The sequence below is a fragment of the Fukomys damarensis genome, unplaced genomic scaffold (genome assembly GCF_012274545.1).
Source record: "Fukomys damarensis isolate Sample0158 unplaced genomic scaffold, DMR_v1.0_HiC HiC_scaffold_115, whole genome shotgun sequence".
Lineage (NCBI taxonomy): Eukaryota > Metazoa > Chordata > Mammalia > Rodentia > Bathyergidae > Fukomys > Fukomys damarensis.
This window is the reverse complement of record NW_022901027.1, coordinates 121793-138395: the sequence shown is the minus strand read 5'-3', so window position 1 is coordinate 138395 and position 16603 is coordinate 121793. Positions and strand designations below refer to the sequence as shown.

Here is a 16603-nt window from a genome sequence, read left to right as displayed (position 1 = left end):
TTTTTTTCTATTTGGATTAAAAGTATTCTGATGTTTATTATACTTTCTTCATACAATGGGTTTAAAACTGATGATAAAAATTTATGTAGCTTATACACTCAAAACACATATACAAATGTGTTTAATGGTAATGCTACAGCTGGGAAAATTATATTTTTAAGCTTAAGCAATTCAACTTTTATTCTTCTTTGTTCATTCACAGCATGACGACTTGTCAGTAGTAAAAATGAGAATTATCATTACACTCTGAAATTCATGATTTTTTTTTATTAGATTATAAGATGTACCTGAAAGAAAACAGTAGAGGAAAAGGAAGAGAAGTCTAAAGACATTTTGAAAAATCAGACTTATGTATTTCAGTTTATATTTTTCCTGATGATACTAAGCTGTACGATTTTGGAAAGTGGGATAAATATTAACTTATGAAAAATAGAAGCAAGTCTAATGCTGCCATTTGGCTCTGTACTGTCTCCCAAAGGCCCGTGTGAGTACACTGCTGTCCTTTGGGGATATTGGATGATGGTGGAACATTTACAAGGTAGCCCCCCGCCCCCGTGGAAGGAAGTTAGGTTGTTGGGAACTACATCCCTTTCTCTCTCCTTGGGTCTTCACTGTGAGTTCAGCAATCCTCCTCTGCCACGTACTCTTGTCCTGCTGCATTATGCTGTCACAGATCAGCCAAGCATGAGCTAAAACCCCTGAAATCCTGAGCCAAAGTAAACCTGTCCTTCATATAAGCTGATTATTCCAGATGTTTTGTTATTGTAATGGAAAACACACAGAGTGCCAGTGGGAAAATTTCAAATGAAAGTTTTGGCATTCAAAAAAGAAAATAAAACACTGAGCTGGATGTGATAGCACACAATTATATTAATGCATTTCTTTGGACACTGAGGCAGAAGGATGACAAGTTTGAGCTTCACGTGGGTAATTTAGTAAAAACTTTTCCTAAAATACAAAATAAAAAAGCTGGGAGGTAGCTCAATACAGCACTGGCTCAATCTCCAGTACTACAGAAAATAAATGAATAAGAAATAACAAAATAAAATACAGAAATAAACATGGTCTATTTAATTAATGCAGTAGAGATTCAACCTAGGGATATATATATATGGATTTATATGCATATATATATATATATATATATATATATTTGACAGATATTTCAATAGTTTATATATAGCCATATGACCTGATTCTCTCTATAAAACAGATTGTAAAAACATTCACAGGTTTTAAAATCCAACGCTTCATGAATTGCTTACATATATGTAAGAAAAAGTATAAACTTGAACCAAAGTCTTCATGTCTTAATGTACTATAGAAAATTAAATTTTATTAATAGAAAAATTGCTACAAATGGGTGAGATATATTTGCCTATCAATTGAGGTAATAAAAAATTGGGGACGGCCTGCGCGACAACAGACCAGGAAGGCCCCAAAGACCCCAGAGGGGTTTTTTTTCAGCTGCCTGCCTGCCTGCCTGCCTGCGATCATGCGGCAGCGTGCGTGTGAGCTCCCGGCCTGCGCGACAACAGACCCAGGAAGGAAGGTAGCCACGCGGGCGCCCTTGAAACACCCACAAGACACCCCCCCCGTTCTCAAAACTCCTGATCGGGCCAGTCCTTAGACCAACTCTGCAGAGGCATAGGTTCCCATGAAGGGTAGTTTTCTGAGCTCCGAACTTTGATCATCTTTAAAGAAAGGGCAGGGGAAACCTGTAATAGAACGGAGTGGAGTTCAACCCTGAGGGTAAGGAAACTAAAGTTAGGCTTTGTAGATTGTGTTCAGTCTCAGTCGTGAGGAACAGCCATTGGCTAGCTATAACCAGGGGATTGGGTTCCGCATATGACTGTGCATGTGGTATAATATGAGATCAGAGATAGCCTGAAAGAGGACCTTCAAATTCTTTTTCTTTCCCTCTCTCTTGTCTCTTTTTTCCTCTTTCCACCCTAAAATTTCTTTCTTTTTTCTGTCCTGTCTCTCCAACTCAGTCTCTTGCTCCACCATAGTGTCCCTCATCTCCCTTTTTATTCCAGTTCCTGAAGAACTCAGACTTCTTTTTTTATTTTTTGTTTTTAGGACGGGTTTCTCTTTATGTTCTTTTCTCCAGTCATTTTACCTCACTCATGGCTCTGTACCTTCAAGGGAAGGCAAGCGCCTGTTACTGTTAAGGGGATATATTCCTGTCCTTATTCCTGCACTCTCTCTATCCCCCCTGAACTTAATAGCTTTGTAAAGATAGTAAGGTAATTCTACAACCTCTGGATTCACTTCAAACCTGCTCTAATTCTTTCACTTATCTAATCCTCTTGTTCTAAGTCGAACCCCCCATCCTAAATGGTAAAGATGCCATATTGAAAAGAATATTCACTGCAAACATACTATGAGCTGCTTCTTGAAATTAATCTAATTCACATGAGTTAAAGGTGATACATTAATGACTACCATAAGTGGTCAGTTGGCAAGCTGTGCCTGATCCTATTGGGCTGCTGAATGTATCAATTGGGACAAAGAGTGGTGATTGATTTAAAGAGTTGTTTTCTCTGATATTATGAAAACGAGAATGTCTATGAGTCATTAGAAACTCAAAAGCTAAAACGCAACTATATTAGGAAGATTTAAGTAATACCCAGAAATTAAAGAAGGACAACCCAACAATAAAAATAAAAATGAGAAAACACTTAAGCAAGACACAAAAACAAATATCCAGTTCACCAATAGCAAATAGTAGGACAAATGAGGATGAAAAGTCTGATAGTGAACCAACAGGACTCCCTGGACCCATAGCACAGGAGGTAACAAAATTGATCAATCAGGCTCTAGAAAAATTCAAATCAGAAATAATTTCCCAGCTAGCCAGAGAGATGATGAGCAAAATAGAAGTCATGATTCGAGACTCTAGAGCAGAAACTGAGAAAAAAATAGATGAGCTCAAGACTGTGATAGAAGCCATGAAGACTCAGCATAAGAAAGACATGGAAACAATGAATGCCCAACAGAGGAAAGAAATGGAATCCATAAAACAGATTCAAACAGATATCCAGGAGATTAAAAACTCTATTGAAAGTGTACGAAACAGAATAAAAGATTGCGAAGATAGAATTTCAGATATAGAAGATAGGATAGCAGTCAGTGACCGTGAAAAAAGAGGTCTATTAAAAACAGTAAGGGATCATGAGAAATCAATCCAACAACTCCTAGACGATACAAAGAAAAATAACATAAGACTGATAGGAATTCATGAAAAAACAGGAGAAAACACAAATGATATAAAAAAGCTCTTCACAGAATTAATGACAGAAAACTTCCCAAACAGAAGGGAAGAATTAGACATACAGATAAGTGAGGCATATAGAACCCCAACTAGCCACGATCAAAAAAAATCTACACCTAGACATATAATAATCAAGATTCCAGAAATCCAACAGAAAAACAAAATACTACAAGCAGTAAGAGAAAAGAAACAAATCACATGCAAAGGGAAGCCCATTAGAATCACAGCAGACTTTTCAACACAAACCCTTAGGTCAAGGAGAGCCTGGAGTGAGGTATTCCAAGTCCTAAAAGAAAAGAATCTCCAACCTAGACTTTTGTATCCTGCAAAACTCTCTTTCAAAATAGATGGGGAAATAAAATACTTCCACGACAAAGAGCACCTGAGAAATTTCATGAACACCAAACCAGCACTGCAAGGAATTCTAAACAATATCCTAGAAAAGGACAACGAAATTCACAATAACATGAGGCCCAACAGACCAAATCAAATAGGCAAGGCAAGAAACTAAAAGGAGATGGGAGAAAAAGTAAAAAGAGTCAACAAATGGACAAAAACATGACAAGAATAAGTCAAAATATATCAGTTGTAACCATCAATGTTAATGGCCTCAATTCACCAATCAAGAGAAACAGATTGGCAGAATGGATTAAGAAGCAAAATCCAACAATATGTTGTATACAAGAAACACACCTAGTGCAAAAGGAAGTCCATAGACTGAAAGTGAAAGGATGGAAAACAATTCTCCATGCGTCAGGAGTCCAGAAAAAAGCAGGGGTAGCAATCTTATTCTCAGATAAAGTAAATTTCAAACCAAAACTCATTAAGAGAGACAAAGAAGGACACTACATCCTTGTAAAGGGAACAATTCAAGAGGAAGAGCTGACAATCATAAACATATATGCACCAAATATAAATGCCCCCAACTATATAAAACAAATATTAAGTAACATGAAAAACCAAATAAGCACTAATACAATTGTAGTGGGGGATTTAAATACCCCACTATCACAAATTGACAGATCTACTAGGCAGAAAATCAACAATGAAATAATAGAACTGAACCAAGCTTTGGAACACATGGACTTAATAGATGTTTATAGAGTATTCCACCCCCAAAAACCAGAATATACATTCTTTTCGGCTGCACATGGATCATTCTCCAAAATAGACCACATACTGGCTCACAAAACAGGTCTAAATAAATGCAAAAAAATTGAAGTCATCCCCTGTTTATTATCAGATCATAGTGCAATCAAACTAGACATCAATAGCACAAGAAACTATAGAAACTTCACAAGCACATGGAAACTGAACAACACTCTCCTAAACAATCAATGGATTACAGAGGAAATTAAAGAAGAAATTAGACAGTTTTTACAAATAAATGAGAATGCCAATACAACATACAGGAATCTTTGGGACACAATGAAAGCAGTTCTACGTGGAAAATTCATAACATTGAATGCCCACACTAGGAAAACAGAGCGGGCTCAAATAAACAACTTAACGATGAAACTTAGACTCCTAGAAAAACAAGAGCAAGAAAAACCCAAAGCTCGAACAAGAGAGGAAATTATAAAGATCCGAGCAGAAATCAATGCAATTGAAATTAAGAAAACGATACAAAAAATAAATGAAACAAAGAGCTGGTTTTTTGAAAGAATAAATAAAATTGACAAACCCTTAGCTAATCTTATCAAAAAAAGGAAAGAAAAGGCTCAGATCCATGCAATTAGGAATGAAAAAGGCGAAGTCACAACAGATCCGAAAGAAATCCAGAGGATCATGAACACCTACTTTGAGAACCTGTACTCTAATAAAATGGAAAACACAGAAGAAATGGACAGATTTCTAGATACTTATGAATTACCAAAGTTGAACGAAGAAGATAAAAACATTTTAAACACCCCAATCACAATCAGTGAAATTGAAAATGTAATTAAAAACTTACCAACAAAGAAAAGCCCAGGCCCTGATGGATTCACTGCTGAATTTTACAAGACATTTAGAGAAGAACTACTACCATTACTCTTCAAACTTTTCAATGAAATTGAAAGAGAAGCTATACTTCCAAATTCATTCCTGGAAGCAAGTATCACTCTGATTCCCAAACCAGAGAAAGATACAACCAAAAAGGAGAACTACAGACCAATCTCCTTAATGAATATAGATGCAAAAATCCTTAATAAGATACTAGCAAACAGAATACAGAGGATTATTAAGAAGATCATCCATCATGACCAAGTCGGATTTATTCCAGAGATGCAAGGGTGGTTCAACATACGAAAGTCAGTGAATGTAATACATTATATTAACAAAGTCAAGGACAAAAACCATATGATCCTCTCAATAGATGCAGAAAAAGCATTTGATAAAATTCAACACCCATTCATGATAAAAACCCTGCAAAAAATTGGAATAGATGGTCTATACCTCAATTTAATAAAGGCTATTTATGAAAAACCATCAGCCAACATCATATTGAATGGCCAAAAACTGAAAACCTTCATGTTAAAATCAGGAACAAGACAAGGATGCCCACTATCGCCACTTCTCTTCAATATAGTTCTGGAAACATTAGCCACAGCAATTAGACAAGAGAAAGAAATTAAAGCAATAAAGATAGGAAAGGAAGAAGTTAAACTATCATTATTTGCTGATGATATGATACTCTACATTGAAGATCCAAAAAACTCCACCAAAAAACTTCTAGACTTAATTGACAGATTCAGTAAAGTATCTGGATACAAGGTGAATACCCAAAAATCAATAGCCTTTCTATACACAAATAACAGACAGACAGAAAGAGAAATAAGGGAAAAAATTCCTTTTACAATAGCATCCAAAAAAATGAAGTATCTAGGAATCAATCTAACAAAAGAAACAAAAGATCTCTACACTGAAAACTACAGCACTCTGAAAAAAGAAATCGAAGAGGATATAAAAAAATGGAAAGATATCCCCTGCTCCTGGGTAGGAAGAATCAACATAGTGAAAATGGCCATACTACCGAAACTGCTATATACATTCAATGCAATGCCAATTGAAATTCCAACACTATATTTCACAGAACTAGAAAAAAGAATCCAAAAATTCATTTGGAACCACAAGAGACCTAGAATAGCAAAAGCCATTATAGGCAACAGTCACATGGCACCAGGTGTAACAATTCCCAATTTGAAACTATACTACAAAGCCACTGTGATAAAATCAGCATGGTACTGGCAAAGAAATAGGCCTGAGGATCAATGGAACAGACTGGAAGACACAAAAACAAATGCAGATGTACTCAGCTACCTCATCTTCGACAAAGGAGCTCACCATCCTCAGTGGAGGAAAGATAGCCTCTTTAATAAATGGTGTTGGAAAAACTGGATATCAACCTGTCACAGATTAAAATTAGACCCTTATCTTTCGCCATGCACTAAATTAAAATCCAAATGGATTAAAGATCTAAATATTAAAACAGAAACATTAAACTTGCTGGAAAGTAAGTTAGGCAGAACTCTGGAAGACATTGGTATAGGAAAAGACTTTATGAACAAATCCTCAGTAGCACGGGAACTAGCAGAAAGAATCAACAACTGGGATCTCATCTTACTAAAAAGCTTCTGTACTTCAAAAGAAACCATTAGCAGAACTAAGAGACAATCTACAATGTGGGAAAAAATTTTTACCAGCTGTACCTCAGACAAAGGACTATTATCAAGGATATATAAAGAACTCAAAACAATCAGTCCCCCCAAATATAAAGACCCGATCCAAAAATGGGCATCCGAAATGAACAGACATTTCTCATACAAAGAAGTGAAAGCAGCAAGAAAATATATGAAAAAATGTTCCACATCACTGGTCATTCGAGAGATGCAGATGAAAACAACACTGAGATTCCACCTCACCCCACAAAGAATGGCTGCTATCAAGAAATCACACAATAACAAATGTTGGCGGGGTTGTGGGGAGAAAGGAACCCTCCTCCATTGTTGGTGGGAGTGCAGACTAGTGCAACCACTATGGAAATCAATATGGAGATACCTCAAAGAGCTTGGACTGGAGGTTCCATTTGACCCAGCCATCCCTCTGTTGGGTATCTTTCCAAGAGAACTAAAAGAATCATATCACAGAGAAGTATGTGCACCCATGTTTATAGCGGCACAGTTTGTAATAGCTAAATCTTGGAAACAACCTATTTGCCCATCCGTTGGAAACTGGATAAAGAAGTTGTGGTTTTTCTATAAAATGGAATATTACTCAGCCATAAAGAGCGAGAGAATAGATTCATTCATAGGAAAATGGATACATATTGAAGATATACTCCTAAGTGAAATAAATAAGTCCCACATGTGTAAATACCAAATAGTTTCCCTGGTGTGAATATTCTGCAACAATGCATAAGATTCTAATAAGATTACTGACATTTAGAAATTTGAAGAAAGGAGCTAAAGGTGTAGGGAAGGTGTGATACGTAGGGGAAGAACAAAAAGGGAAAAGAAAAAAATGTGAGAGAATGAAAAGATGAAAATAAAGTGTTTGTAGATGGGGAGGGGAGGAGGGGGTGAAGGGAGGGCAGAGGTAAGGGGAAAAAAATGAGAATCAAGACTTGATATGTAAAGGTACATGATCCCAACAATGAATGTAACTGTACTGTATCCCTAAATGTACCAATAAACTCAATTAAAAAAAATTGGGGAAATTTTGATTCCGTTTAACATCTTATAACAATCTTGTTAAGATTGCCTGAGAAATTTTAAAGGCGTAATAGAAAAGAATTTAAACTGAATAAGAATGAAAAGTTCTGTCTCTAAGGGCTGTTGCAATTTACTGTCATGGAGTAAAAGGAAAAGAATTAAAACCCCATAACTCTTTCCAAGTAAAGAATCACATTAAAAAAAAAAAACACTGTATCACTTGAAACTATGTTCTCTTTATCTGAACTTTTGAGAAAGCTTAATGAAAGTTTTAGATTTCAAGGCATAAATATAGACTGAAAGGGTTACTAAGATAATGTTTATTAGACTTGTTATTTCCATTACAGAACTCATGTAGCTATCTAAGATTTATCAAATTGATGGATATTAAAAAAATTTATGGTTTTAATTGCCAAGTTCACAAACCCTAAGGGATGCTACTAGGATGAGAAGGTAAAAATCACCCTTTTGATCACAAAGTACAATATTATAGAAACTTTGCTAGCATATTGACATGTGCGGGAAAATTTATTTGTATGATGCACAAAAATGCAATAGTCGGAGAATATAAAATCCATGTTAATATTTAACTATTTTATAATAATATGTAATAACTATGCTCTACTTTTAAAAAATCAGCAGGACCAAACTGATGATATCTATAATATTTCCTTCATAAATTTCTACAATTTTGTGATGATTTTTCAAATTTAGGGGAGAAAATATGTTTTTATTTTAGTTTAGGAAAATCTTATCATTTTAAATTAGTATTTGTAGCTACACCTGTGAGAAAATGACTATAGTAGTTCTAAAACCCAATTTTCTTTCTTTGTGGAAGCAAGTACCCAGATCAAACTAGCCACTGAATATCTCCAACTGGTTATGTCCAATGTACTTCAGACTAAACATCTGTAAAATAGAAGTTATTGCCATATACTACTCCTCCTCATATTCTTGATATCAAGGATCCTTATAGATGTTCCTGCCATTCCTTCAGTGTCTTAGAGCAAATTCTGAAGATATTGTACATAACTTCTTAACATCAGCATCAAATTTTTCCAAAATTTAGATAAAAAGTGATGTATGATAAAAAAACTGGGAGGACAAGTGTCATTTTTAGAGCTACTCAGAGTATCTTAGTTCAGGGTATAATAAGTACTGCAAGAAAGTAACCATATAATAGGTGGCTTATGAAAAGCAGAAATTTCTTTCTTACAATCCTAGAAGCAGAAGTAGCAAGAGAGCACTTTCTTGGTACCTTTTATAATGTTATTAATGCCATTCATGAAGCTCCCACCATCAGACCCAATTTCCTCCCAAAGTCCTGCATCCTATCATCCTAAAGATTTTATTATTTATTTATTTACTTTGGTACCAGGGATCAAACCCGGGTCCTTGTGCTTGCGAGGAAGGCGGCGGAACCACTGAGCTAAATCCCCAGCCCAACATTGATTTTATTATGTGTACCTTTACTTTTCCACTTTGCTTAGAATATAAGGCATATCTATTAGGCAACTTATCAATTTTCAAAAATATCTTAAATATTAACTAGACCCAGATTTCTCTGACTCATTTAGATTGATCCATCTATTCTATTAAATTCCTGTGTTTTTTACACAAAGTTATTCTAATAATTACTTAATTGACTCATTACATTTATTTTGTCATCCCACAAGAGGAAAAAGTGCTGTTGAAATTAGACTCAGAAGAATTCACAAAAGGACTTTATTCTAATTCAGTGTCAGGAAAAAGTGTGATTCTCTTGCATAACTTATAGAGCTTTCAGTCAAGAACAGTTAATTTTGTACCTTACATTACAAGAATACAATATTTTCAGAAGCACCTAGCAAATCTTAGCAGGTTAACTATGTGTTCTTGAATGAAAAATAAACAATTATTTATCTCTCTTGCCTTGGAACTAGACATCATAATTTGTGGTCCATATTTTTTTCATACAGGACCTCCTGGCATGTAGCAAACATAATGTCAGTTTGATTTTATCTTTATCCTTTTCTGTCTTTATTATATATGTATCACATCATGAATTTGTTTTTTTTTCATTTTTTAAATCTTTAAGTATAATATATATATATATATACCACTTCATTGTCTATCTAAAAGCAAAAAAATTATGACCATAATTACTGATTGTTCATTATTTAGTAAAATAAGAATGGGTTTACATATAACAACATAGTTTGCCAGTATTTACTAAAAGACAATTGAAATTTTTTTGCTTGTGGATACTGTTATGGCAGAAAGCAATAAAATTTACTAATTCTACTATTAAGTCAAATTTCAGTGTTTTATATATATGACATGCTAAAATACAGATAATATTGCTTCTTTTAGAAAATGTGGTTCTTTTCATCAGGTTTTTAGTGAGCTATGTCCAAGTGACAGGCATGAAATTATCAGAAAGATTGTATCACCCTACTTTTGCTATACCAGATAGATAGATTTTGCCACAAGTATAATGATGATGAACATCTAAAATGACAATAAACTTCCCATTCTGAATTTTCTTTGTTACAGAGGAAGTGAATTATGATATAGAGACTGCTCAAAACTTCCTTATGTGTGCTTCTTATTAGTTTATCTGCACCTCACATCACTCAAATCTTAGCAGAATATTCGCTGATACAAAAAGTAAAAAAGTCTATACTTTAGGCTAACTAGCAAACAGATATAAAGCCTTGATTCTCTGTGCTGAATTTACATTTAGCTGTTTGATTTTAAACTGTTTTCATTAAGAATTACTGATGTTCTTTAGAAGATATTATATTTCCCATGTATTTTGTTATGGAGGATTACTGCATTTTAACAGCATATTCAATTAGTTTTAATCTTCAACTGTTCCTTTTATGAGACCTAGCTGTACAGCAGAAAACAGAAAAGAGTCAGGAAACTTAACTGGAAGATCATTCTCTCAAATGATTTATAGTTGTATGGAAAGTTTGTGTAAATGAGAATTGTTTTTAACTACCAAATTTTGGGTTATAAATTATAACCCATTGTATTTCCATGCATGTACCTTCTAGGTTTTAACTATAAAAAAGAGACACAATAGAGAAATAGGCAAAATTAGTTTAAAGATAATGAAAATTTGGACTATACACTGTGTCTCCATGAAAGTTCATAATTCGGCTACTACAGTCCGTTAGTAGACTGAAACCTCTGACACAAACAGTCACTTTGGCTTGATTCAACCAAAACCTACTTATGTGTTTTACATTTCACCTCATTTAACTCCACAACAACTTCTTGTGGTACACATGATAATGATGATCCTAGCAAAGGAGCGAATCAGCACAGGAGTTAAGGGAGTTTCCTACAAGCGCCCTATTAATCATAGGCTAAAACAAAGGCCTGGCATTTCAGAGATAGCCAGGAATTAAAAGAAAGATTACAAGCCAGATATAGACCTGAAATAACTCCTACCACCCACTCAAGCTGCACAGCTTTGTAAATTATTCAGCTTCTCTGAGTCTAGTACATAATTACACTTCTTGGTGTTGTGAGAATAAAACGGGATTGTGTGTCAAAAGTATACTACGTGCTAGGTAAATGTTTTGTCAATATATTGCTGATAAGCAATCATTAAAAAGTTCTAGTGTGGTTTCAATAAATTCAATAAATTGGATTAATATATGTGTCTAGTATATGTAAGTGCTTGTATTAGATACAACTAAATCCTCTACAGTCGCTAAATAAACACAGTTAATGTGATCATCATTATTGAATTACCAAGCATGAATTTCAGTTAACTCCTGTTTAACTAGTTACTTGAATTAGAAATTATGAGTATACAGCCTACCCAAAGCAAAAATACTCCATTCAAAGTTTAAGCTGAGAGAAAGCCATGCATTTATGCTCCCATTTCTGAAGCTGAATGTCTCCTGTAAAGTCACATCTTGACTCTGCTTTCTTCATTTTTCTACAAATCTACATAGCACTGCATAAAACCTACTTCCAGTTAGCCTAGTTACATTACAAAACTTGCCTCTCTCATTAGAGCTACTAACATGCTATATTCCCTTTCTGCTAGCCAGGGGCCATTTCCTTGCTTAGGAGAGATTTGACACTGCCATTCCCAGTTCAAAAACTTACATGTCACTGTCACAGGCCTGGTTTTGATCTTTGAAGCACCTCTTCCTAAACTGATATTCAGACTCCGTGCTTTTAAGGGAAAGCGACTTGGTGCCTCCATCAGTTATTATTAACCTGAGGAAAAACACAAATCCTGCCGTGACAGATGTGGCTTGTGACATAAGCATGCTGTTGTCTCCAAGATTCCAGCATTGCCAGGCAGTCTAACAAGGACAGCCCAGCCTGCTGACTGGCATTGTGTATACAGGAAGCCATCTGGACAAGGCTGAATCTGTTTCAAATTAGGGGAGCAGAAATACAGTAAGATGATTGCACTATGATTAAATCACTGAAAACAATTTATCAGATCAATAAGTTGTCACTCCATCTGTCACACAAATGAGACAATAAAACAGATTTGGCCTATAACAGTCTAATGAAATGAAAACCGGATCTGATTATTCATTTTTAAAAAATTCTTTGTTTTTATTACCTTTTTGGAGTTTTAGCAGTCGTTTGTCAAGAACTGAATCCCTTTCTTGAATATATTTGCTCTTTCATCTTCTGAAATACTGTTTTAGAGGAGCAGAGCTTGGAAACTATTAAGTTTTCATTCATTTGAACAACTAGTGAAATTTGAAATGCTTTCTAATGATAACTACCACTTATTTAGGACTTACTGCTTGCTAGACTAAATATTTTTTAGATAGTCATATTTTACCTTAGCAGCATTCAGTAATAGAATTTACAGTCTTCTTTTCAGAGATTAGAAAATTGTGCCTAAGTAAAATTAAATAACGTAATCGGTAAGACACAATTCTAAATAAAAGATCTTGAAATTAAACTCAGGTCTTTCCCTTTCCAAAGACTGATTTTAGTACTTACTCTTTATTTGGATCCAAATAACTTTAAAAATTATGAGTATCATTTGCTCAGTATTATAGGGGATTATGGAGTATAGCTCAGGTTCAAGTTTGGGGGTGGATATATGTGGTGTGATCCAGCAAACAGGATCCAATTACTAAAGTTAAAGCAAGTTCAGTAGCCACTCTCCTGTCCTAAGTCAATAAAATATAATTATGTAAGTAAGCTCTATAGAAAAAAAAACAGAAGCATGCTTTTGAACAAAGGAGTAGAAGAGCTATAGATGGAAATGTGCTTTATTTAATGTGATAATTGGAAAAGGGGTTTGTTCTGATAAACTATAACCTGAAGATAAGTGGAAAACAGTCAATTCTTTAATCATTTGGAGACATGTAAACATACATAGCATTTGTGCCAGTTACCAATCTGCATCTCTTAGCTCCAAAGCCACCCTTCTTTGCCCTGGAATGGGACTCTAAATGTTGCTCTTTGCCAGTTGGCACAATGCCCTCACAGCAAAAGATTCAGGGAAGGGGTTTGCCTCAAAAGAGATGGGCATTTCTCTTCCTGGCTCGACTGCTATGTCTTATTCCATCAGCTCAACTGGCAAAGGTGGGCACCCTTCTGAGCAGCAGCCTCCCTGCTGGCAGTCTGCACTTCTGTCGTTGGTATGTGTTGACAGAGGTGCGGGCCTTTCTGAAGAGTTTTGCTAGCATAAACATGATCATCTCTAGTGGCCAGCTTTCAGAAAAGCCTCCTGGCACCCCAGTTGTGGTTTCCAGCTTTCCAGTTATGGCCTCTGGCCCCCTAGAAAAACCTCATCCATTCAGGTCCACCATGTTTTGAGAAAGTCTAGATCTCAGCTTTGGAGAATAGAAGTTTATTCTGCATTGGTTACTTTCCCATCCCTTGGACAAAGTACCCAACACCTACAATTTAAAGGAGAACAAGTTTATTTGGGTCACAGTTTCCAGTGTGCTCAGTATAAATGTGGCTGGCTTCAAGGCAGAAAAAGAATGGAAGAAGGGCCTGTTGGAGGACAGCTGTTTACCCCATTGGCAGCCAGAAAGCAGAGAGGAAAAAAAAAAAAACGACAGACACGAATATTTCCTTCCAAGTCACATTCCCAGTGACCCACCTCCAACTGGGCTGTGTCTACTAATAGCATATTTAGCTACTGAACTCGTCAATGGATAAATCCACTGATAAGTACAACTCGCCGATTATACAGTTATGTCCCAAACATATGAAACTTTGGAGGAACATTTTAGGTCGAAATCACAACACCTTCAGGTATTCTGTCTCTCAGCCCTGGAATTAGAAGTTGCTGTCAACATCTAATTATCCGAGCAGTTCCTTCACCCTTAAAGCCCCAATGAAAATTACTACATAAATCCTTTAAAATTTCTAATGTAATTTCCTTCCTTGTCCTAATTTCCCTTATTAATTTACTTAATCATTTAAAATGTTTCTTAGTACTTCTCCTCTTATGTTTTCACTATAATATACACAAATTTCTTCACCATTCAGGATGTGAAAAAGACCACTATATATCAAATTCAATTAGAATGCTATTCTAGACTCATAAAAGAGGTCAAGATTTGCAGGAAATCTAGAAACATATTCTTTCTGTGTGCTGACCTAATAATGTAGGAAAATAAGTACAGAAAATAGGTGCTCATTCTTCCCTTCTTGAGAAAGAAATGACTAGTACTCACCCTTGGAGCAAAGAAAAAAAGGAAATGGAAAGATTTCCAGCAACATAAGGGCACTCACCAAGTGAGGAAAGTTCATTTTGTTCTTATTCTTCTCATAATTTTTTCATACAAAAGTATGGACAGATACTTACAAGCTTAGGATTTTATAGCCCAGTATTCTGTTGACCTTGATTTATACCTGGTTAAGTAAGTCAGAGGTTCCCAAAGTCTTTACTGCTCTGAGCTTTCCTCTCCAGGGAGAGTCCTGGCATCACTTGGTTTGACCCTGTCATCCCCCACTGGTTAGTAACCAGTACCCCTGCTATGCAGTTAGATCGTTCTGTTCTCTACATACTACTGCTGTTTTAGTCCAGATTCCTTCCTACCACAGCCTAGTCTCTTTAGGAGAGTGGTCTTGAGTGATATTCTCTTGCTCAGGTCTAATGGCCTTTCCACAATACATCCATCTTCCTCTAAAGCCTTTTCACATCACAGCCTCTGAAGTCCAGTGGGCTCAAACAACTACCCACATAGAACTTGTGAACTTTGTTTTTCTTATACTGGGAGATTTATTCAACTCAAGGGTTTCTTCCATGTGGCGGTCATTCACCTGAAAATTTGGTGGTCTTTAGAAAGGATTGAAAGGAAGTGTAAAAACCATAAGTGAGTCATTCTTTCATTCTTTCCAACTGAGTCACTCAATATGAGGGTGGATGCACACACTCAAACACACACACACACACACACACACTCATACACACAAGACAAGTTCCTGAGTGGTCAGCTATTTTGTTCAAAATTTGCCTTACATTTTCTACTAGACTCCAAATCCTAAATATGAAGTGAAAACCCAATTTATTTCTGCCTATATATAGCATTTTTAGATATGGTAAGAGGACAAATCTTTGTTGAATGAGAGAATGAATGAATTGCCTTTTTAAAATTCCAATAAATGAGGCTGATTAGTCTCACCACATAATTGAGAGTTTTACTTTAAAAATAATGAATCATTGATAGTAACAAAATAAGGACTCAAAAACTATTTATGTAGGTACCTGCTATAATCAATGTTATTTCAAAACATTTATTAGAAAATTGAATGCCTTCAATAATGGTAGGTACTTGGTTCACAGAAATAGACAAGATGATTACTACTAAGAAGTTTAAAGTCCAGAGCTGGAGATGTAGTTCAGTGGTTCCATTGCCTGCCTCGCAAGCACAGTTCAATCTCCAGTTCTCCCCCCAAACAAACAAACAAACAAACAAAACCAAACCAGAAGTTTAAAGTCCTAAAAGGACAATTGGCACATACACAGGCATTTATTTTTCAGTCTTATAATGCCAAAGAAGATGAGTAGAGCTACTGAATGTACAGAGAAAACAGTTATATGGCACTCTATAACGCCACCAACATAACATTTGAGGCACTCTGGTGCAATTTCCAGTTAAATCATTGCTTTTTCTAAAAGAGTGTAAACTCCAAGATTGCTCTACAGTTTTACCGCTAACGAGGATAGAACCTGGTGTGTGTAACAGTCACTAAGTAATCACCTGAGTGAGGAAACTGATGCTGCAACTATGGCTATTGCTACTAGTAGCTGGAGGAAAAGGTCAAGAAAACAAAGACTTGTACTGGAGGAAATCAGATTCTTGCCAGCCTGACATGATTTTTAATCATAGCTCTGCCACTTACTAAGTGAGTAGACTAAATTATTGCCTATCTAAATGTTGGTTCTTGCACTTGTGAAATGGACTATTATTACCTTATTCATTGCTTTTGTGAGAATTCAGATGGCAAAACATAGACGCTTGGCACTTTACTTAAAATATGAAATTATTAAATACCTATTATTTTATTAATATTTATTTCCACTATATTTTATTTTTGTTACCTATCATGGAGGCAGAGGAGAAAGTGGAAATATTTTTTCAGGATAAATTTAATCATAGCTTCATGTTTGTGAAAACACGATGAAATGGCTCCT

At 35.5% G+C, this 16603-nt stretch overlaps 1 long non-coding RNA gene across 1 annotated transcript in view; it reads right to left on the bottom strand.

The window, feature by feature from the left end:
- Positions 1-12398, bottom strand: part of LOC104857159 — a 39898-nt gene extending 27500 nt beyond the window's left edge. The window contains exon 1 of the long non-coding RNA XR_778800.1: positions 12079-12398. This is a non-coding gene — a long non-coding RNA (uncharacterized LOC104857159). The remainder of the gene's footprint in view (positions 1-12078) is intronic.
- Positions 12399-16603: the final 4205 nt, after the last annotated feature.